Genomic DNA, 22418 nt, shown 5'->3' with positions numbered 1-22418 from the left:
ATTTCCTGTAGAACACTCCAATTTAAGAAACATTTTTCAACAAAAAGACATTTCAAATGGAACATTTTCAAGTTTTTCTACTGCCATCAACAGCACTCAGCTTTTATTGTGATGCTTAAGGCCATGTTTTCAGCATATTGTGCTCTTTAGAAACTCGCCCAGTTACATTGAGTCCTCTATAGCAGCAGGAGCTCCCATATATAAATTTATATATGCGTGTGTATATATATCGGTATACATAAATAAAATATAAAATCCTGGATTTAGTCTCTCTATACTGCAATTTCACATCTGTGAAAACTGATTAATAACGTTTCTATTTCATTACCGAAATAATTTTTAAACTTTTCTGAAAGTCTCTGTCTTCCGTTCTGTATGCTAAACTTCCTGAATTAGCGGAAGTTTTACCGCGTTATCACTTTCCTCACATTTTGTAAATCCGATATAAGGATTTGAAACTTTACTTTTTCTTTGAAATCATACAAGACCAATGGAAAGATCCAGATCACCCATGTCCCCCTCCTGGTGCAATCTTGGTGATATATATAACTGTAAATTAAATATGCCCTGACCTTTCGCTGTCCCTGAAGCCAATTCACAACGTTTGGCCGCATCTGTTATAAGAGTTCTTGGCCACTGTGTGGCCCCCCACAAAATTCGTATTGGAAATGATTCCTGGTCTCTCCTGAGCCAAAACCACTCTAATAATTTACTATTATCAGCAGTGGAGTTTCAAGTCCTGGGAATGTTTTCTGGAACTATTTCATTTTATGGCACACACGTAGCCTGTGCTTTCTGGCCTTCCCTGATCCAAAGATGAGCAGAATTTGTGAGGGTATTTTTTCTGGTTTCAGCTGTATTTGGATCAAGCTCTTATGGCAGTAGTAGGCTTCAACAGCCTTCAATCATGCATGTGCAAGGCACAGTGGAAATCAGAAGAGTTACTCAGATCAGTTACAGATCTGTCAGTGGGGTTGATTTTGACTCATCTTCTGTAAATCACATCTGTATATTAACCTTAACTAAGGTTCAAGACCTTGGCTTTTTTCCCATTCCTTGAAGGGCAATTTTTAAGTTAGTCTATGTTGCAGATTTAGCACTCATCTAAACAGACTAGAAAAACACAGAAGAGCTGGGTTAAATGTCTAAAAGAGGTGAAGCCCAGGAGAGCTCTTCCTTGACAGCCCAGGCCAGGATTTCACCACCACCCTCCTAGTTCAGCTGCCCCTTGAATCTGGCCCATACGGTACCGTTGCCTGGGCTAGAGATCTTGACGGATCCGATTGCTGCTAAATAATTTCCTCCCTCTAGGGGTGAGTCTCATTTGTACAATGTGCCACGAAGAAGAGAGGCCAAAACCAGCACTGGAATTAAGCACAGTATAGCTGTTCACATCCTGAAGCAGACTGCAGGACCAAACGCATCTATTAATGGAGCCACACTACCTCCTAAAAAGCTGTACTTGCTGCTAACTTGGACAGCACTGGTACATTCAGGAGACAAAATATTTTTATCCCTAACTGTTCCTAAACTACTGTAAACGGCAAATAAGTAAGAGTAGCAATGAGAACATTTTTTGCAGGGATGGAAACAAGTGGCTTTTTTTTTCCCCACTGGATTATTTTCTCTACAGGCTTTCTATTCTTCTTCCACATGCGTTTTAGATCTCTTCCAATGGAAACTTGGGCACTCCAAACAGAACAATTTTCTATAAAAATATTCAACTTTTTTCTAAAGCATAAGCTTTTTTAAAAAGTATGATCATCAATTTAGTTTTATTCCATAATAACAAAAATGTTTAGAAAAATGTTTTTTTGACAATATTTCCAAATGAAAATAATATATCCCCTTTAGGGTGAGAGTGTTGGGTGGGAGTGTTGATCTGCTGGAGGGCAGGAGGGCTCTGCAGAGGGATCTGGACAGGCTGGATCGATGGGCAGAGGCCAACTGTATGAGGTTCAATAAGGCCAAGTGCCGGGTCCTGCACTTGGGTCACAACAACCCCATGCAACGCTCCAGGCTTGGGGAGGAGTGGCTGGAGAGCTGCCCGGCAGAAAAGGACCTGGGGGTGCTGGTCGACAGCCGGCTGAACATGAGCCAGCAGTGTGTCCAGGTGGCCAAGAAGGCCAACAGCGTCCTGGCCTGTATCAGGAATAGTGTGGCCAGCAGGAGCAGGGAAGTGATCGTGCCCCTGTACTCGGCACTGGTGAGGCCGCAGCTTGAATCCTGTGTTCAGTTTTGGACCCCTCACTCCAAGAAGGACGTTGAGGTGCTGGAGCGTGTCCAGAGAAGGGCAACGGAGCTGGTGAAGGGTCTGGAGAAAAGTTTTACGAGGAGCAGCTGAGGGAACTGGGGTTGTTCTGTCTGGAGGAGGCTGAGGGGAAACCTTATCGCTCTCTACAACTACCTGAAAGGGGGTTGTGGTGAGGTGGGTGTTGGCCTCTTCTCCCAAGTAACTAGTGATAGGACAAGAGGAAATGGCCTCAAGTTGCGCCAGGGGAGGTTTAGATTGGATATTAGGAAAAATTTCTTCACCGATAGAGTGGTCAAGCATTGGAACAGGCTGCCCAGGGAGGTGGTGGAGTCGCCATCTCTGGAAGTGTTCAAAAAACGTGTGGATGTGGCGCTTCTGGACATGGTTTAGGGAACATGGTGGCGCTGGGTTAATGGTTGGACTTGGTGATCTTGAAGGTCCTTTCCAACCTTAGTGATTCTGTGATTCTGTGAGAAGAGAAGCAGAGAGTATTCTGCTTTCTTCTGGACAGATGTTCCTTTCAGTAGTTGCATTTGACATGGAGGTGTTTCTGTATTCATGAAACAAATGTCAGTTGATTGCATTGTTCTATAAACTTCTTAATTCAGAAAAATATTCATAATGTATGTACGTACACATATATATAAATCTAGATTAAAAGTAATTTGATGGACTCCGTCAATGCTATTCCTTCTGAAGTAAATAAAAAAGTTAACCTGACTTTGATAAGAGCAGAATCAGGCCACTTGAACTTAATTAAACTCTCTTTCGTTCACATCATTCTCTTTTACATCATTCCAGAAGGAAGAGGAGTCTGGGAACAAGCATATATGTCTAAGGTCCTTCATCCGTTATTACATTTCTATTTTGGCAATTCATACCATTCATAATGGAATGTAGAAAAAAAATGCTTTCTGAATTTTCTGTTGTTTTTTTTTTTAAATAACATCTACATAAGTAAATACGAATATAAATACAAATACAGTCTAGGCATGTAAGGCTTTGACAATATTTTCAAGTATCCTTTGGCAGGAAACTACTTTTTAATATTAATGGCAAATCACTAGATTTACGATATCCAAAGAAACATAATTCACTGTTTCTTTACATATTTGTTCTACATATTTGGAAACATTTTAGGCTGGGAAGATGAGTATGCACTGCATATTTGATCCAGAATCTGAAGCCTCCAGGAGTGTGTGTGCCTCAACAATTCAAGCTGAGGGTTCCTGTTGTGCAGCATTGAGGAAGGTGGTCACTGGCCATCTGACAGGCAATACCAGGGCAAGTTTTTGGACACTTGGCACCTAAGCTAAGGGACATATCTCCAAACATCTGGAGAAATATATATGAGACATGCTAAGTCATGAAACTGTAGAATGGCACTGATTTATGTTTTTTTCTCCTGCTAATTAAATAAACTTAATAGAGCTGGGCTTCATTAAATTCTTTATTTTCTAGAAAGTGCGGATCCAAGACAATGAAATCTGTCTGAGGATATTCCAGTATTCCACAGGGCTGATTTTTTTTTCAGAATAGTTTTAAGAGATTTAGGCATCGTAAACAAAAGCAAAAGGAGGAAATCAACTTTCTTCTTCATGACACTTATAGACTATTCACTCAGAATTTAATGGGACAAAACTGCAGTTGTGACACAAAGCTGGGGAAGGTTCTACAAAACCTGAACCAGCAGGATAGAGGATCTCAGTGAACCTGGGTTTATTGAGCTGGAGCCAACAGCTGTCAGGATACTCTCTAAACCATCAGGCTTTTCAGGATTTCTCTTTTCTTTTTCCAGACAATATTTAGCTTTTTTTAACTAACAGAAGCAGCACCAGGAAGGGAAAAGAAAGGAGGAAGTCCTACTTAGTTTAACATCCCTAAATTGCCTCTCTAGCTCATGGATAGAAACAGGTGTCTCTCGAGATCCAGAGCAGAATATATGTCTAAGCTCAGTGGGATGAACAATCTCTTGGAGGCCTCCTGTATAGCATCTTCATGCTTCAACCCCAACTTGAGATGTGGAAGAATCTAGTCTCTCCTCTGCCTGATGCTAACCCAAATCTCCCTTTCCTTTCAAGATAAAAAATGAGCTTTGTCGTTTCAAAGAAAAAGGCTAATTTTCCTATTAAGGCTCAGTTCCTTGCTGCATCAAAGATATTACCTTCTTTTAAACAGATGATTTAAATTACATATATTTTCCTTTTTTCATTTAACTCCTTTTATTGTATTATTTATTTCCATGGCAGAAAGGAGGTTTTTGAATGTATCGGTTATTTCTTATTAGAGGGAATGATATGTTATATAACACAGTGACAGGCCAGCCAGATTCACTACTTTCAAAAATTAGTCTCTTATAGCATAGCTGCTTTGTCCCAAAGATATTTAAGCCAATTTTCTTTAAAGAACTTTCTCTGCCATCAATTATGCATGTCCCATCATAATCTAAACTTTCACAACTGGAATAAATAGGCTGAGTTGCACCTCCTTTGGCAACAAAGGAAAAAAATAATGCCCAGGCCTGAAAAGTTATCTCATCCTTTCATATGGAGTCTGGATGAATGTTCCTGGATTGCACAAAAGGACCTCAGTTCTCTCCATTGCACAGACATCATCAGGAGTGTTGGTTATTTCTTTATGAATGAACATGGGAGTCTTAAAAATGAACTTTTCACCTGATCTTTACATCCAAACAGCTGCATATCCTCATTCAGAAACAAGCAGGAAATGAAAAATGCAAAAGATAACCAACCAACTCCTATAGTGGAGCTTTGCTAATGTTAAGAAATGCTAATAACTTAGAGTCAGAGATTTTCTTTTTATTGAATCTAATAAAGATACATCATTTTGTTCACTCTCTTCCTCTTCAAAGTGTTTGCTATTTGGCCTAGACTGAATGCTACTAGTTAGATGATTTTCCAATATTGTTTCCTTCCTTTTTCTCTTCATTTGGCTGGAGGTACAATGATCCAAGCAAGTTGGAGCAGTGAATTCACAAAAAGCAAGTACACCCCTTATTTCTCGCTGATGAAGCAGAGTACACACATGCACACACACATACACATATACATATATGCACATAGACACACTGATTTAAGTCTCAAATACTGTGTTGAAGCATTTCTCCCTCACATATAGGCTTGGGAAGAATTTAGTGCTAAATAAATGCTGCCTCAAACCAGGCAAGATAAAACATAAATCATTGCATTAAAAACCTCTAACAAGTCTATCTGCTTTTTGAAATGACTGGGAGATGAAAGAGAGGAGTCTTATTTAAGAAGGCCCAGCGGAACAGTTCTGCATTTATATAGCTGTTATCAAAAGCAATTCATTTGGAGATCAAATAGACTGACAGATAGGACAAGCAGGGGATCACTACTGCCTTCAGGCAGCCAAAAGCAAGGATGGTTTCCCAGTACCATCACTAATATTGGGTCTAGTCAATGCTGATGTCTATTATGGCTCGCAGTAACAGCCAGCTGAATGCTAATATATACTCCTTAGACTCCAATTCGATGCCGAGTTGTAGCTGAGGGAGTAAATAACACACATCCCTTTCTCTGATTTTCTTTCCTTTTCTTTTTCTGGTAGGAGTACCTGCTTTTGTAATCATTGTATGTCCAGTTTGTATTTACTTCTTAGGAAGGCAATGCTACTGAAGACAAAAGTAAGAGAAGAAAATGGACTTTCCAGGGTTCCGTTAGCAATGTGCTGTGGTGTGTGCATCGGCAGCACCTCTTTTCCTTGTGTGCTGGAGACATGCTGCTGCTTATTTATAGAAAAAGCTCAATGCTGTTTGCTTCTTTCAAAATAAGGTGCAATGCATCAACCCAAGGCTGGCTGCAATTTCTCCAGTGCAATGATACAGCACACCCATATGGAAAACTTATTTTTTCCTCTCCGAAAACACTATCCACTACCACTGGGGTAAGCATAAAGACTGATTCTGATCTTAGCTATCTAAAATATGTTTACAATGCTAAATAAGAAAAAGTGAAGTATTGACCCCTAGTTTTGAGATCAGGTAGCCCAGAAATGGTTTATGTTTGTACAGTTTAGGACTGTGAAACAAAATAAAACTATCATCTAATCCACATTACATCACAGTTACGACTTCTCAGGATCCCACGGATGCCTCTGTGGCCCTAAGACCATAAGGCCCTAAATGGATATTATTTTCTTTTTTTTTTTTCCAATGTGAGGTCTGCCTTATGGCCACAGTGATGTTTTTATTGCATCAAAATGTATGTTGCATGCCTTGGGGTGTAGCGTGAAAGCAATTTAGAATAATGCAGGATATAAATTCTGCGAAGGACACTGTTAGCACATTCCTCCCAAGCAAATGTGGCCATAATTATACACTGAACATCTTATGATGTATCTGAACAAGGGATTTGGGAACCACACAGGCTGGACTTCTTATTGCTCACAGAAATCAATGCTCTACGAGATGCAATTGCCTTGCAAAAATGGGATTTCAACTTTCTGAGTAAAACAAGAAGTCAGAATGAGCAGAAATGCAAGACTTTGGAAGAAGGTGTGAGAGAGAATAGAGTGTATGGGAGTGATGCTTGTAATCAACTTCTTTTCTATATATTATGACTGATTTTGTTTTATTTTATTTATTTTATTTTACATGGTCAGATGCAGCCATCACTGTAAAAAGAGCACTGGAGGCCTGTTGAAGTGGTAATTCAGTGGGTGCTGTAGGAGTAAAGCAAGAAACAGGTAAGCTAGATGATTTTCCAGGAGAAAAGTGTATTGGGAGTTATAGAAAGAGAAGACGACTAAAGAATCAAAAGCAAGAGAAAAAGATGGGGTGGAAAATACGTGAAATGAGGGAAACAGGTAAAAGAAGAAGAAGATATGCCAATTTAGGATTTAGGACTTGATATTAAACAGTTTACACACAATCCTTACCGGTACTGAACCACCATTAAAAATTTGGCCCTTGAGTCCTACACAATGTCCTGCTTCTAGTGCATAGTCCCCTTTTCTTCAGTGCAGAACTACAGATCGAGTGGACCTGGAAAGCGATGGGCAGAGGGTGAAGAGGGAACAAAGTAGCCAGGGAATGACCATTCACTCTCTCCTCCAGTAAAAGGACTAGGAAGTATAAAACAAAAAGATCAAGAGACAAGTCTGAAAATCAAAAAGACTATGTCTTCAAAGAATAATCAGTGAACTATGTACTCATTGCCGTATGATAAGATGACATTTAAAACTTACACAGGTTACAAAAACAGCAGGGCAAATAAATGGCAAGAAATCATCAAGGAACGTTAAATAGAAATGGGGTTCCTCTGAGCTGCAAGGCACAGGAGAGTAGGGGAATATGCCAGGGAAATCTCAATCTTTGCTCTCCTGCTTCTTCCATTATTCCCTTGGCACTCTGGCCACTATTAGTCACTAGGCTAAATGAAACTTTGATGTGGACAAGCCAAATTATTCTTTGTCCTCATCACAAGACGTCTCTTTCCACTTCTCTGCTGGGTCTTACTCTTTGTTCCACAAGCCAACTGCCCTGCAGGTAGTTTTCCTGCAGAGTTCTTGATCTGCTGACTGGATCTGCTGACCTGAGAACCTATTCATGGGTTAGGAAAAAACCCACTGTCAACAAAACAAAGCCAGGGTCCTTCCAGTACAGCTAGCTCCATCGTAAGGAAATGCAGCGCAACACTTGGCTGCCAAACAAGATGGGATGAAATACTAATTATGGTAAGACTTTACAAAAAAGGCTATCTGCCCCCGTGAGAGTCCAACCCTCCAAGCTAGTCTCTCATGGAACAAAAGTAAGTTGTCAGATTTGAATAATTTCCCCGCGTGTAGATAAATCCTCACTTTTCTACATCTCCCCCTTCTTCCTCCTCCCCCTTCTCTTCAGTTTTGCAAACAAGAAAAGAAACACTAGGAGCTATTTCACTGGATAACCATGCAAATGAAACAGGAGATTTAAATGTCTTAGCAAGGAGATCAGAGACACAGTTGGAAACAGCTGTAAGGGGCATTGGAATGATTATAAGGGAACAGGACGAGTGCATTATTTGGCTTGGTGACTTCATTAGTGATATTTGGCATCAGATGCTCAGCTGGTGTAAATCAGGAGAGCTCCCCTGTGACTGCTTACACCCTCTGAGGATTCACTTATTTGTCCTGAATATGGATTTCTGCATTATTCTATTTTATTTTTCTCCACTGCGTTCGTCTCTAGGCAGCATTATAAGAATAGGAATTTAAGTCTTGAGAAGATATTTTGTTAGACAGAACAAAACTCAGGGCATATCTGTTGCCTTGAAGATTCTGTGGTCTTATTACAGACAAAATCTTGAGTTTTCATTCAGCTTGCCTACCAGCAAATTAAATGTAAGGATACAGGATCCTTACACAGCCTAAACCCCTAAATTCCTGGTCTCTTGTCATTCAAAATAATTGTTGAAATGTACCAACTGTGTTTTTTTGTCCATACAGCAATATCAAATACCTGTGTAAAATTAAACAGAAATAGTCACTCATTAATTTTATGGTCTCTCCTAAATATTTCCTGAAATAAAATAAAAATTAAATAGGAGTTTTTCTTCATTTTTATCTTTTTAGCTATTTTTACAACAGATATGTAAATATTGCTCTGTTCCAGAAGCTCAAGACCTGTTTGTACTTTTACTGTTTTTAAAGTAGAGGAATATTTAACAAAAAGTAGAAACATGGTTCCTCCTGAAATACGTTCTCCTTTGATACATTGTTTGTAGACTTCACAATGTGTTCCTTGCTTTTGAATCTAGACCATTCAGTCTTTTTTTTTTTTTTTTTTTGGTGAAGATGAGGAGAAATAAGCAATCGTTTGAGACATCCTGCCTGACACTATATGCCCCAAAATTCAGCCATTTCTGTTGATGGATATGTATCTACAGATGGAATGGGTGAGGAAAGAAAGACAAACCACTTCTTTCCATGCACCCAGTGGACATGCAAACTTCAGAATAAGTAATGAAAGCGATTGTACCTGCATTCAGCAGACAAGATGTCACTGGGAAGATTCCTGTCAATAACAAAAAACTTCCAACTGCTGTCATAAAAGGAGGTGCCCCCACTTTCCCAGTCAAGCCAAGAGTGCAAGTCACAGAGAGCGCATAGTCCACGGCTTCCCCTGCCCACCCATTTGGGTGGAAAGCTATCTAACAGAGGAAGAAATTTTTGTCTGTGAAGTGCTGGAAAACAGACAACTTTAGTCAATGTCCTCAGAAAATATCAGTATTCAGAGGATCATTGAAAGCTTGGGGCATTTGAATTTCCAAAGAAAATTTTAAAACAAAGATGTCTGAGGAAGACAGACAGCCTCTGTGAAGATGCTAAAATGTAGCTGAATATTTAATTATCCATCAGAAAAAGAAAGTTAAAAATTTTGGTCATCCTCATTTAGGGATCTGGCATGGAACATCAGTATCTTCCATAATAAATCTGGTTATCAGGGCAAAGTCAGAAAGGAAAGATCATAGAATCATAAAATCATTTAAGTTGGAAAAGACCCTTAAGATCATTGAGTCCAACCACTAACCTAATGCTGCCAAGTCCACCAGTAAACCATGTCCCTAAGCGCCACATCTACATGTCTTTTAAATACCTCCAGGGATGGTGACTCAACCACTTCCCTGGGCAACCTGTTCCAATGCTTGACAACCCTTTCTGTGGAGAAATTTTTCCTAATATCCTATCTAAACCTCCCCTGGTGCAACTTGAGGCCATTTTCTTTTGTCTTCTTGCTTGTTACTTGGGAGAAGAAACTGATCCCCATCTTGTTACAGCTTCCTTTCAGGTAGTTGTAGAGAGCGATAAGGTCTCCCCTCAGCCTCTTTTTCTCCAGACAAAACACCCCAGGTTCCCTCAGCTGCTCCTCATAAGACTTGTTCTCCAGACCCTTCACCAGCTATATAGATATATGTAATACTGCAAACCTTTCTGCTACAGGGAGATTTAAATAATGTGGATGCTAAGCAGAAGGACTGAAATTCTTTTTAATGCTCTGAAACCCATAATAGCTGGTTTTTTCTGCCCTTCTTTATGCCTATGAGCAAATTGATGCACTTCATCTCTACTTGCGTTGCTCACACCAAACCAGAGTTCATCTGTATCTGTGCAATAATGTGGATATTCTTGTTTGGAAAGCGCATTAGAAAAGCAGAGTTGCATTGTCAGTGCTGAAAGACTGTACAGGGCAGCGTTAAAGTTGTTCTTGACCAGCAGAGCTTGGTACAGACAGCAGAGGTTTTGGCTGTATGGGGTGAATGGGGCTTGTTCCTGATGAATTTTCAAAGTCATCGGTTCATGGAGGTGCAAGTTCAAGAAACATCACTGCAAAGGTCAATATAATTCTACACCAATTGTCACAAACCCCTGATCAGAAGGTGTAACCAGAGGGTATAATAAAGCATGTATTCCTCAAGATGATGGTGCTATTAGAAGGTCCTTCATGGATAAGGTCTAAGGGCTCTTGTTTGTTAGTCCAAACTGAATCTGCATTCACCATTGCAAAGTGCAGAGGAGTCTTTCATGTGGTGCCAGAAATGCAAAATTTTATCTCTATGAATATCTCAGTCAGCTTATGAGCAGGCATGAGCAAGTCCTTTTAATGTACCGTGGCCCATTGTGTGTAAAGAAAATGTCCACATTTGAAGCCCTCAGTGTTTTCATTTCACAAACCACTGTTCACAGGATAACTACAGGCTGGAGCCATGAATCCATTTTGCCTTATTTACATGAATTTTCCACAGAGTCCTTCAGGAGGTATCATACTCAGCACTTCCCAAAGGAAATCATGTGTATAAAATTCATGAAAAATCCTGCTTTCTCTAGAGTATTAGTAGACATCTCTCTATTATGCAACTCAGGAATATTATAAACCAATAAATAAACCTTGAGAAGAAGGATATTTGCCTCACTGAACCAACCATCCTGAGAGGTGTGGGGAGTACATGTGCAGTGGTTTTAAAGGACAGTCTTGTGGTTTGTTTTTTTTATATCTCTGAAATACCCATGGTGATTAAGATCAGAACAGTATTGGCTTAGCCTCTACAGCAATCTTAATACAAGAATATGATTCTAATCTGTAATCATCCTTATAATATGCCTATTTTATTAAGCAATATTAATGAGCCTTATATATGTCATATCTTGGTAGAGCAGAGGAAAGATTTGATGGCTTAATGTGAGTCTTTTCAATTTTTGTCCATTTTAACAGACTAGGACCAGAGCTAATCTGAAAAGCAAGTTTATGTCTGAGCTCAGGCTTTCCAATCTGTCCATTATAGTACTCAATGCAGAATATGCGGTTCTCATAAATTTTACAGACGTGGAAGGTTGTTTGAAGCTGTGTTCTTGGAGTTACTAAACTGTGTTTGTGATCACAGTTTGTATTTCACAGCTGTTTGTACTCCACAGATCTGTGAAGGAGCTAACCTAATGCATGGCTTCAAAAGAGGGCTTGTGTAAACATAAGCAGTAAATTAACCACATTTAGCTTTTAGACCTTATCTAAATCTTCATGTCCAGAGAGTGGACCTCATGGACTTGAGTGGTCTTTGGAGTCATCCCGAAAGCGACACAAGTGGTTGCTGCTACACCCGTTACTTAACATTCCTTCAGAGACGGCATCTAGCACTTCAGTGGAAACATCTCTCACATTGAGCAGAACCTCGTGAGGAGCAAGTCCTGAGATTCATAAGAAAAACATGCCTTAGCTTCATAATACAGTCAGAGCTTTCAAAGATCGCTTACCAAAGTTTTGTAAGATGACATAATCAGGCAGTAAAAACTTAATCGTATAGGATTTTCCTTATTATTAGAGGGTCAAAACAGCTTTGGATAGATAAAGAGGACCGTAAAGTGGTGTCAGAGGTGCTCCTTGCTTCCCTGCTTCCTTTTCACGGCTCTCTCCTGTCTTGCCCTTGCTGCCATGGGATATGGCATTGCCATCCTCAGCACACCTCTTCCAGGGTGAGGGATGAGATCCCATACAGCCTGTCTTCCCTCTTTCCTCTTCTTCTCTCCCCCATCATCCATTTTGCAAGGAGTATCCTCCTTTTGTTCCACAATCCTTCCTGCTCTCCTGGGCTTTCCAGGGCTTTGGGAGAATGAAAAGGGATGGGAAAAGCAGGTGGTATAGGCCACCTTCTGAAAGACAAAAGGAGATTGCTGGGCCAGTCCAGGATCTAGAGGAAATCCTTATGGATCCTGTTGTTCTCTTCTGCCTGCTGTAGAGGGTGATGGTGGGTGAAAAGAAGGACCGCAGAGATCTTTGGGCAGTTTGCCACCCTCTTCAGGTGCTTGGTACTTAAAGCCTCTCAGAGCATAAGTCACAGGACAGCCCTGAGTTCTTTTCTGCTTGACCTACACAGACTTTTTGGGTATCATCTTGTGTGTGGGGGTGGGAAGAAACACTGGAACAAAAACATTTAGTCTTCCAGTGAAAAATGTGGCAAAGACCTCCCACAATTACCCCCTCCCCTACTAACCTATTTGCTGATATCCTCACTCTTAACACCTCATTAGTTCCGCTCTGAATTTGCCTGGCTTATAATGTTTTGTTTATGCAAGAGAAAAGATCTTTGTTTTCAAAATTCTGTTTCACCTATAGGGATTTTTGGACTGTGACCATGTCATAAGATCAGCACTTCCAGGGGTATTTTATTTCACTGTAAGACTAGGGTAAGACTAAGAGATGCAAGGTGAGGCATCTTCTGCATGTACCCGTTGCTGGCTACGGAGAAAGCCTACATGACCAATTTACACTGGGCACTTAATTTTCAGCTGGTTTAATGATGAAAATCCTTCTTTTTTTTTTGCTATGCAAAATGTTTTCCCCATCTGTGTTTCCTTTGTGAACCTTCTACAAAATTATAAACAACTTCTTGAACTGCAGACGTCAAAAACAGAAGCAGTATCAGTTCTGAAATAAAAGCACCCTCTTCTTATTTAAAAGCTTTGTGTCTGTGCAGCAAAATAACATTAGCTCCTTTGTAAGACCTTTATCCTGACAAAATTCATCTTTAGTTATTCTCTATCATGACAACAAGCTGTTTTCAGTCACCAGCTGTCAGAAGAGAAACTCTACCTAGTAAATAGAGCCATATCCTTAAGTACAATTTTTCTACCGTTGTAATAAAATATACCTCATTTGTCTGAACATGGTTGATCCACTGATCAGGCAACACAAGGGATCTGTCCTCTTATTTTATTTATCACCCCCTGAATCTCCATCTCACTAGCCAATTGGCTGAATACCAACTTTTAGATTATCTTTGTGTTTATAGATAAAATGTTGTTAAAATAACATCAGGACAAAACCTGATCCCTCTGTGACCAGACTAGAAACAGACCTGCTCAGCAATGACTTCTGTAAACACATTTTGAGCCTGTCAGCCTATTTTTAATCCACTTAAGGTGCATCACATTAATTTTGTGCATTTTTTTTCTAGTTTTGTCATCAAAATGCCATAGTGTACCACGTCAAACGCCTCACAGATGTCTATTTCTTGAATACTGTTATCTTTATCAACTCAACTGGTAAACTCATCCGAAAAAGAGCTATCAACTTAGTTTGACAGGACCTATTTTCCATAAGCCTGTGTTGACTGGAATTTACTAGATGTCTCTTCTTTATTTCTGAGGATGGGGGACTCTAGGGTACAAGGAAAGAGGGTTTGCCACAGCATATACATCTGCAGCTTGAAATTCAAGTACCGATTGTCAGCTTGTCTCCTGGAGACCACTGCAGTCTGAAATGGCCCTGAAGTTATTTTATGCTTTGCTCTCTCCAAATCAAGACTGTCCTGTCTAGAAATCCAAGGAGGCCTTTTTCAGTCTCTGTATAAATAATTCTTTCATACAGCCAATATTATTAGTCATAGTGTGCAATCGGTTCTGTATTAGAATAGTAAAGAAGCCCACTGGCAGTGTGAAATGACTGATCTCCAGTGTGGATGTGTCTAGAGCGCTGAGTCCCAACAGCCGTCTACCTTGAGGCATGGGAGAATTTAAGTTGGTGAGGCAGAGGAGGGACTGGTGATATTAGGGAAGCTGACAATTTGTGTGACATGACAGTTCTTCTGCATGGACTACACTTTTCTTCTTTTTCTTTAACCCTCAGCACCTTGCAAGTAAAACCAGTTTAAGTGCACTTATTATTTCTACTTCTACTTCTACTTCTACTTCTACTTCTACTTCTACTTCTACTTCTACTTCTACTTCTACTTCTACTTCTACTTCTACTTCTACTTCTACTTCTATGTCTTTGTCTTTGTCTTTTTCTCTTTCTACTTCTGTTTCTGTCTCTACCTCTAGTTCTCTCACCACATTTCTGTTACTATCATTATTACTCTTTTGTTTCCAGGATGGTTTCAATAGCAACTGGAATGCCAGGATTTAACTGCACTTCAAAAATAATTAATTAGAAACAGCCTCAGTGCTGAGGACCCTGAAGCCTGAGTGGGCAAAGTGGACTGAGGTACAGCGAAAAGCTGCATTAGCATTCTCATTTTTCACGTGAGGAGCTGAGGGGCAGAGACATTAAATGAGTGGCCTAAAGTCGCAGAGGGGAATTGGTGGCAGGATGCAGACTTGAACTGAGGACAGCTGATATTCAACCTAATGCATAAGCTGCAAGTCTTGCCCTGCGTTCCTTTTTCAGTGTTGCCTGTCTCCATTTCCCCTTCTGAAACAGGTTTAGATAACAAAAATGGTGTATTGAATTTGTCTGAGGATAGATAGCCAAGGGAAATGGGTGCTTTTGCTGATTTCTTTTCCACTTGTTCATAGTTCAAGCTTTAGTGAGTTGTTTAACTCTTCCTTGCTTCATGTCATCTATTCCTGATTCATGGACAATGGCATAGCTTTTCCTCCAAAATGGGCTAGGAAAAGCAGTGATTAGGGCTCACAGGAGTCTACTTTCTCTTTGAAGGGAAAACCTGAGTTCAAAAAAGTAACAGAAATGTTAGATTTTTTAAAAATTATTGAAATATTTTCTTTAGAATTTTTACAATTTTTTCCAGGGTTTTTGGGGACTGCATAGACCCTTGGCCTCCTTGAAATGAAGTGCTGTAGGCAAATCTTGTAGGACTGCAAGGTAGGAACCTTGACTGACCTTGCAGTTAACTCCCAGGACCATGAGATGACCGAAGTCACCTCTTAGGGGCTGTCTCAGGTGGGGGAACTAGGCAATCCCAGGATGCCCATCTTCAAGGTAAACTGGCACTGGACGAGTTACCGCTAAGAGTGGCATTTACAGAGCAGGGAACTATTTCCAGAGGGAAAAAAATGCCACAAGACATCTGTTTATGCAGCATTTGTGTACTCCATTGTACTTTCGCCATCAGAAAATAACTCATGATGAGTTGGGAACTGATCACTGAAAGACCCTGCTGGAAGTAGGAAGTGCAGAGCCAGATTAAGCTGAAATGCCTGCTTGACAAGAGTAGAAGTCAGCCATCTCATCTAAGCTGTTCAGGTAATACCTGCAGAGACAGGCACTTCCACAAGGTGATTTGGCCCATCCTGCAATAGTTGAGTATGAGAAGTGAAGTGAAGCGCCCTCCTGGGTGCATATCTGTCTACATTAACCACACGCGAGGGAGAATTAGATTAGACTAGAAACCTAACTTTTAATAATTAGGGTTAATAAGTGTAGATGAAAGGTAGGTGGTCTTGGTTTTGCTCCTCCACTGAGTTTCTCAGACAGCAATGGTCTGGTGCTTCCAGCATCCCACATGCAGGTGGAGGCTTGGTTAATCAGTGGCTCTGATAAAATTATTCTCCAGTGCCATCTTTTGGGAGTGAAAGGTTTATCTCATATATGTATTGTCTCTATCCTAATTTCAACCACTACACAGCCTGGATAAACAGATATAAATGTCTTCACACGGTTACCAAAATAAATAAATAAATATTTTTATGCTTTGTGACTATCAAGGAAGACAAATCAACCATGATTTTGCCCAGCAACAAGAAGCCTTGAATTAAAAGCTTCCTTTTCTGACAATATAACCTCTCACAGTGGACCAAGACTCTCATCCTTAGAGAAATAGAGGATCCACAGCAAAGATCTTCCGATGCCATTCATTTGGGAATAGTGTTTCAGACTTCAGTACATCATATAATTTACCATGCGATTTTAGATTAAACAAGTGGATACTGAGTCATCTTTGGACTAGTAAGCTACTAAGCCCAGTGGTGGACATGAAGATAAAAAGTCCCGATGGGCAAGTCTTAAAAGGGAGTTGCAATTTATGCTTCAGCTAATCATCATTTCTGTGTCGGAAAACAAGAAGAAAGCATGAGGCATAACAGAATGAAATGTAGCATCCTTCTCCCTGCAATGCACATCTTTTCTCTGGGATTAAAATAGGGTTTGCATTTTAAATTTTCATTTACTAAACAGGAAAATATTTTACTAGGAGGGAATGGTATTAAGGAGAAATGATTCTTTGTGTGCCCTCAGGGCTGGTGAAGACAGGATTTGATTTGCTGTGTTAGGCTGGAATCTGGATTGATACACAGAGATGAGAAGGTGTTTAATAAAATTTACATTTCATTTTCTCACTTGACACCAGTCTCCTGTCACTCACCGAATGAAGGGAATACGACAAATAACTTTTGTCAGCACCTAGACATGGAGACACGGCCAAGGGAGGGAGGGAGGGAGGGAGGGAGGGAGGGAGGCAGAGCAAGGGTGGGATATGTTTAGCGTCGTTCCCTCTGACAGCTGGGAGACTTGGCGAGTCTTGGGCACCGGCTTCATCTTTAATGTACTCCAGAACGGAGAGGTATATCAGGAGAGAATACACCTAACCTGTCACAGGGGATGGACAAATGACCTATCGGGAGATGAAAGAGATGACCTACACCCAAAGCAGCAGAGCATTTAGGTGCATGCTCCATGGTCAGTTGCATGTACCTCCTATCGCTGAGAAACGCGGTCAGGTCTGGGTGGAGTCCATCTTCCACAGCGCTGCTGCAGAGATCGTTTTCCACGCTGTTTTCTTGGCCTTGTCACATGCTTCTGTTCTTCTCCTTTCCCTAGTGATCCCAGATTTAAGTAGCTGGTTTTAGTATTACACCTTTTCATCCTTGGTTTTTTCCACGTGAATTTAGGTTTCTAATCAAGGACCAAAGGTCCTAGTCAGCATCTATCTGCATAAGGTCTAACTGCACAAATCCAGAGGGAGGGATGTCTTTTGCAGGAGGACTGAGTATATATTCTCTTTCTCTCCTTTTCCTGTAGACTATTACCCCTTATTTGTTTCCCTAATTTTTTTAATTTTAAGTCAGATCCCTGCATCCCACAGGACTCTCACAGAACTTTGAAAGGGATGAAGAATGTGGGACATCTGGAAAAGCAAGGTGAATAAGCATTACTCCCTATTTGTCATGCAACAAAACCTGGGAAATATGAGGCAGAACATTTACTTAAAATAAAAGCAGAAATAACTTTTTTTCACGTGTGATACAGATAATTCAGTGTAGTGTTATATTAATACTACACTTTCCGAAAATGTTTGGGAGCGGTAGGTCCATCCAATGGCCATTAGAGGCAACCACCATTCCCAGAAGTCTCTTCTTGCTTATAATAAAATCCGGGGAAGGCTCATTTCATATTTGCCTTTTTCTTATAATTTTCCCCAAGTACCCGACACTGGCAGCCCTCAGTATGAGGGTCTGGTCTGATACAGTACAGAAGTTATTCAGAGGCTTACCTAGCTTACGCACAATCTTCTGCCATGGTCTTTGTTCATAACTGCGTATTGAGCCAGGTTCATCAGTAACAGGGACTATTTTTTAGGTAGCTTGTAATGTGAGGAAAAAGCTTTGAATTGAAACATCTGAGGCAAAGTTGACAGCATGTTGGGGGTATCTTAGGAGAAAGTGATTCACTGAGCTGGAGACCAAGAGAGAGGAACAGAAGCTCAGACAGAATCAAATTTTTCTTTCACACTGTCTTCCAGTTTTGTTGGGTTTTTTTTGCCAAAATATTCACCTTGAGCATAAAACTAAGGACAAACTGAGCAATTTGTAATATTTTATTTTTCAATCAATTTGAGTGTTATGTCTTTTTTTTTTTCCCTCTTCACTACTCTTTTTCTCCCTTTTTTGGTCAGAATGTGAAAGAAAAAAAAAGAAAGCAAAAGGAGAGCATAAATACCTCTCCAAATGACCCTCCTTCAAAAGACATTTCAACTTCCAGTTTAAAACATAAAACATTCTCTATGTCTTTTTATTTTCCTTTTCGGAAAACTCCCCTACGGAATGGTTACTCTAGTTTCGTTTTGTTCTTTGAAAATTGAAAATTTTGAAATGCCTTGGTGAGAGCGGCAAATTGTTGGTAGCTTCTTGGCAGCCCCAGATGTACACACACAAACACAGAGGTTTGAGCCAGTGAAAAGCAACTATGGTATCTGCCAAAGGTGCTTCCTAGGTGGACCTCACTTACCTAGGAACTTCACTGTTCCCCACTGCAACCTTGTCCTGTCACCCAATAAATGAAATCTTGTATCTCAGGTAGCACCTACCTCCTGTCGCCACCCACCAAAAGCACCTTCCTTTTATATACGGTAGAAATTCCTGTGCAAAAACCCTTTGTTGTGTTCTGGAATCTTGGAATGATCCTGTTGTGTGTTATCTGGTTTTTGCTCTTGCAATCGTCTTTATAAAGTTGATCAACAAATTATCACCCAATATTTCCCACGTTTTAGTAGGTACAAAGCTGGAATAATTTCAAGTCCTAGCAAATGCATAATGATTGCAAAAAAATGTTCTAAAAAACCTGTGAATCTGCATAATCAGTAAGCACCCATAATCACCCTCGGAGTGTTGCATCATGCAGCTTTCCTGATCCAGCGAAGGTTTTCTCTCACAGTTCCTCTTCCACTGAAGATTTGTTTTTTAATGTCATTTCACTCTTAATAAGGATATTCATTGCAGAATCAGAAGCTAAGAGAAAAGCCTTCAGACTGGACACTTACCTCCTTTTTTTGCCATTTATACCTCTCATCCTGTAGAAATAAATGCCATAATAAATGTCATAATAAATCGGGATTGGGAGTTATACCATATAGAGATGATGAAAGGGTTTATAATCTCGTTGCTGTTATTTGGTTTTTCTTTTTTTCTTCTTTTTTTTAATTTTGTCTTAGGCACACAATTCCTTCAACCCAGACTGTAATTAATTTTACTACATCACCAGTTATCTCTGCTCCCTAACCAGGCTTGTCATTTTAATTTTTCACAGGCTTTCTTTTTTTCTATCCATGTGCCTGTTCCTGTATCTTTGTGAAGTCTCATCAACTCTGGCCCAAGGCCTTAGGCAAATTTGTCTGTAATGCACTCCTCTACTTCAGACATAAGAGGAAAAAATGCCACTTCCACAAAAAGGGGGGGGGGGAAGACGAATAATAATTTTGACCATACATTGTCTAGGAATTCAGACAAACCTGGAGAGCTTGGATAAAAATAAGGCATCCTTTCAGCTACACGCTCTTATCAATAAAGGAACTCAAGTGCTATTGGAGATGAGACTACAGAAAATGGTTAGTGGCTGGAAACCCCAAATCCAACAGACTTAATGAAATTTTTACCATTGGCTGCGGTGGAGCCAAACTTGTCGAATTTCACCGACATTTAACATGACTGTCAAGAAAGACTTTGGGTCTCAGAGGGTGGGTCTGCACAGCCAGATGCAGGGGCTTTTACAGCCGTATTGCCTGCACTTTGAAGGCTTCCTTGATGTTCAGTGTGGGGAAGTTAGCACTTTGCTAAGCCTAAGTAAATTTGCTGAAAGGGCTTAGTGTCCCTCGCAGAGCTGGCCTGAACGTGGCTGCGCGGGAGCGTCTTTACCACGACATGCCTCTAGGCTTCTTTGAAAAGCTGAGCTGAAATCCTGTTCCTGTCTTTTTATGTGTCCTCCCAGAAGCTGGACTATGACAGTATAAAACAGTGAATTCTTTTCAGCTGACTCCCCTGCACCTGGCCTAGAAGTCTTTAATAACCTCAAGTCTGTCAAAGCACACCATGCCTCATGGGTAACCCATGTCACATTTTGGGTTTTTCCTCTAGCTCCTTCCATTCCATCCCATCCCTACCCTTCCCTGCCCTCACCTGGCTTTTGGAATGTGTAATGTCTTCCTATCAAGGGGTATTTGAACACACCATAAAACATCCATGCAAAGCTGGAAGCCGCTGTTGTCCTAATTATAACGTAAGCATTAAAGAGAACTCAAAAATACAAAGACTAAGGGTCTTGAGCAGGATCACCAAAAGTACTGATGGCAAGACTTAGGACATGCAGGTGCCACACAGGCCAGGCTGGGATTCAAACTATCGTAGAATGAAGCTTTTGGCTTGGGACATGAGATGTGTGTTCTCTTTCTTTGCCTTGCCCTGGAGCAGCTTGGGTATGTCTGTTCATCTAACCATACGTTCCCTGTAAGAGTGAGAGGCTATTTTTCCCTTTGCCTGTCTAGATGGAAGAGTTGTCAAAATGAATCTGGACCTCTATCATCAGGCACAAAGCAGTAGGATCCCATTTCATCCAAGTGCTGTTGCAGTTGGTCTAAACCCAATTATTTTCATAAAAGGTATCACCTCATGTTTAAACATGGTCTTCAAACATTAAGTCTCAGTCACATCTTCTTTCTCTCTGAACACTAGAGTGATTTTTTTTCCCCTGATAACACGAGATCCCCTAAATTTCTTACTTGTTCAGAATTCACTTTATGTTTGCACTAGTTTTTCATCATGTTTTATTTCACCTTTTCCCCAGTTCTTTCCCATGCTCCAACCCTCACTCAGCTAATGCACAGCACTGTGGGAAATCAAGATCAAGAATGCTGCAGTTAAAGATTTTTTAGCCCTGCTTATTCCATTAGAGGTCTAGACATGCAAGACATGATTTATTCTGTAAAGAAAGTATGGATAAATGCGAGGATTATGAATTAAAGGACTAATTAAAGGCCTTAATGGTTTCCAGTATGTTTGATTTTTTTCCCCAAAAGAACACTCCATTATATAAATTTTGCATATAATTTACATTTTATATTATTTTCATACTGCTTGCATACATTCTGACATTTGTAATTGTATATTATTTGCTTTCACCCTGGCTGTGATAGAGTCACTTACTAGGAGTAGAACTACTTAAGGGGAGTGGAGTTCAGGGAATTGTATTTCTGCAGAGAGGAAAGGATCTTCTATCATGTGAAAGCATCTAAAACTGGGTATCATCTGTGGAGGAAAGGAAGAGCCTCCATTTCACCAGACTTGGATGTCTCTGCAAGGTATGTCTTTTTTCTGGACCCTGAATCATGAACCTTTAGGAATCTACCATGCTGATTCATATAAAAGAAAAGTTTGGTCTCTGCAGAAAATACTTTAAGAAATTGCTTTTCCATACTGTGGCAGAGGCCAGAAAGGCTGATCTATAGCACTTAATAATACAAGGCCTTCATGCTCAAGTGTCTTAAGCCAGAAAAGCTCCTGTGCACTCAGACAGAAGCCTAGGTTAGTGTGGAGTCAGTCTAATGTCACCAGAAAATTATGCTCATAAACACAATATAGTGCAGGAGTTAATACTGGTGAATCTACTTTTGTGCCTAGAAAACTGTGTACCAGATGCAGACCAGTGTCTCCACCTCAGCTCCTTCAGCTTGAAGTGAACTGGTTTGTCGCTGGGGTTTTTTTTCAAATCAAGGTTTCTTTCTTACCTCGTCTTCCTCTGCTGATCTGGCCAGAAATCTCACCTTCCTGCAGAGGAGTATAAATTTTATCTTGTGCCACCAGGACACCTTGCAACCAAGAATTTTATGGCAAAAAGAGTGTATAATAAATTCCCTCATCTTCCGGCTCAATAAAGCAAACCACAAAGAAATTCTCTGGGTGACCAAAGAACATCAGCATTATTATTATAATTCATAAATAGCAGTGTTCATAACATGCCAGTTATTTAAAAGTGTTAGAAAACAATGACATGATGAAGATTTAACTCAGCAAAATACTTTAATTAAAAAAAAACCCCACACCACAAATTTAACTAGAAAGGAATGAAAGCACTTACTCAAGTCACAATGAAATAGAAGTTGAATACATGTTTGTTTTTCCTCAGAAAAAGGAACAGATTTATGCACAT

The sequence above is a fragment of the Phaethon aethereus genome, assembly GCF_964289735.1.
Source record: "Phaethon aethereus genome assembly, chromosome: 3".
Lineage (NCBI taxonomy): Eukaryota > Metazoa > Chordata > Aves > Phaethontiformes > Phaethontidae > Phaethon > Phaethon aethereus.
The sequence above is the reverse complement of the archived record's forward strand: the minus strand, read 5'-3'. Positions refer to the sequence as shown.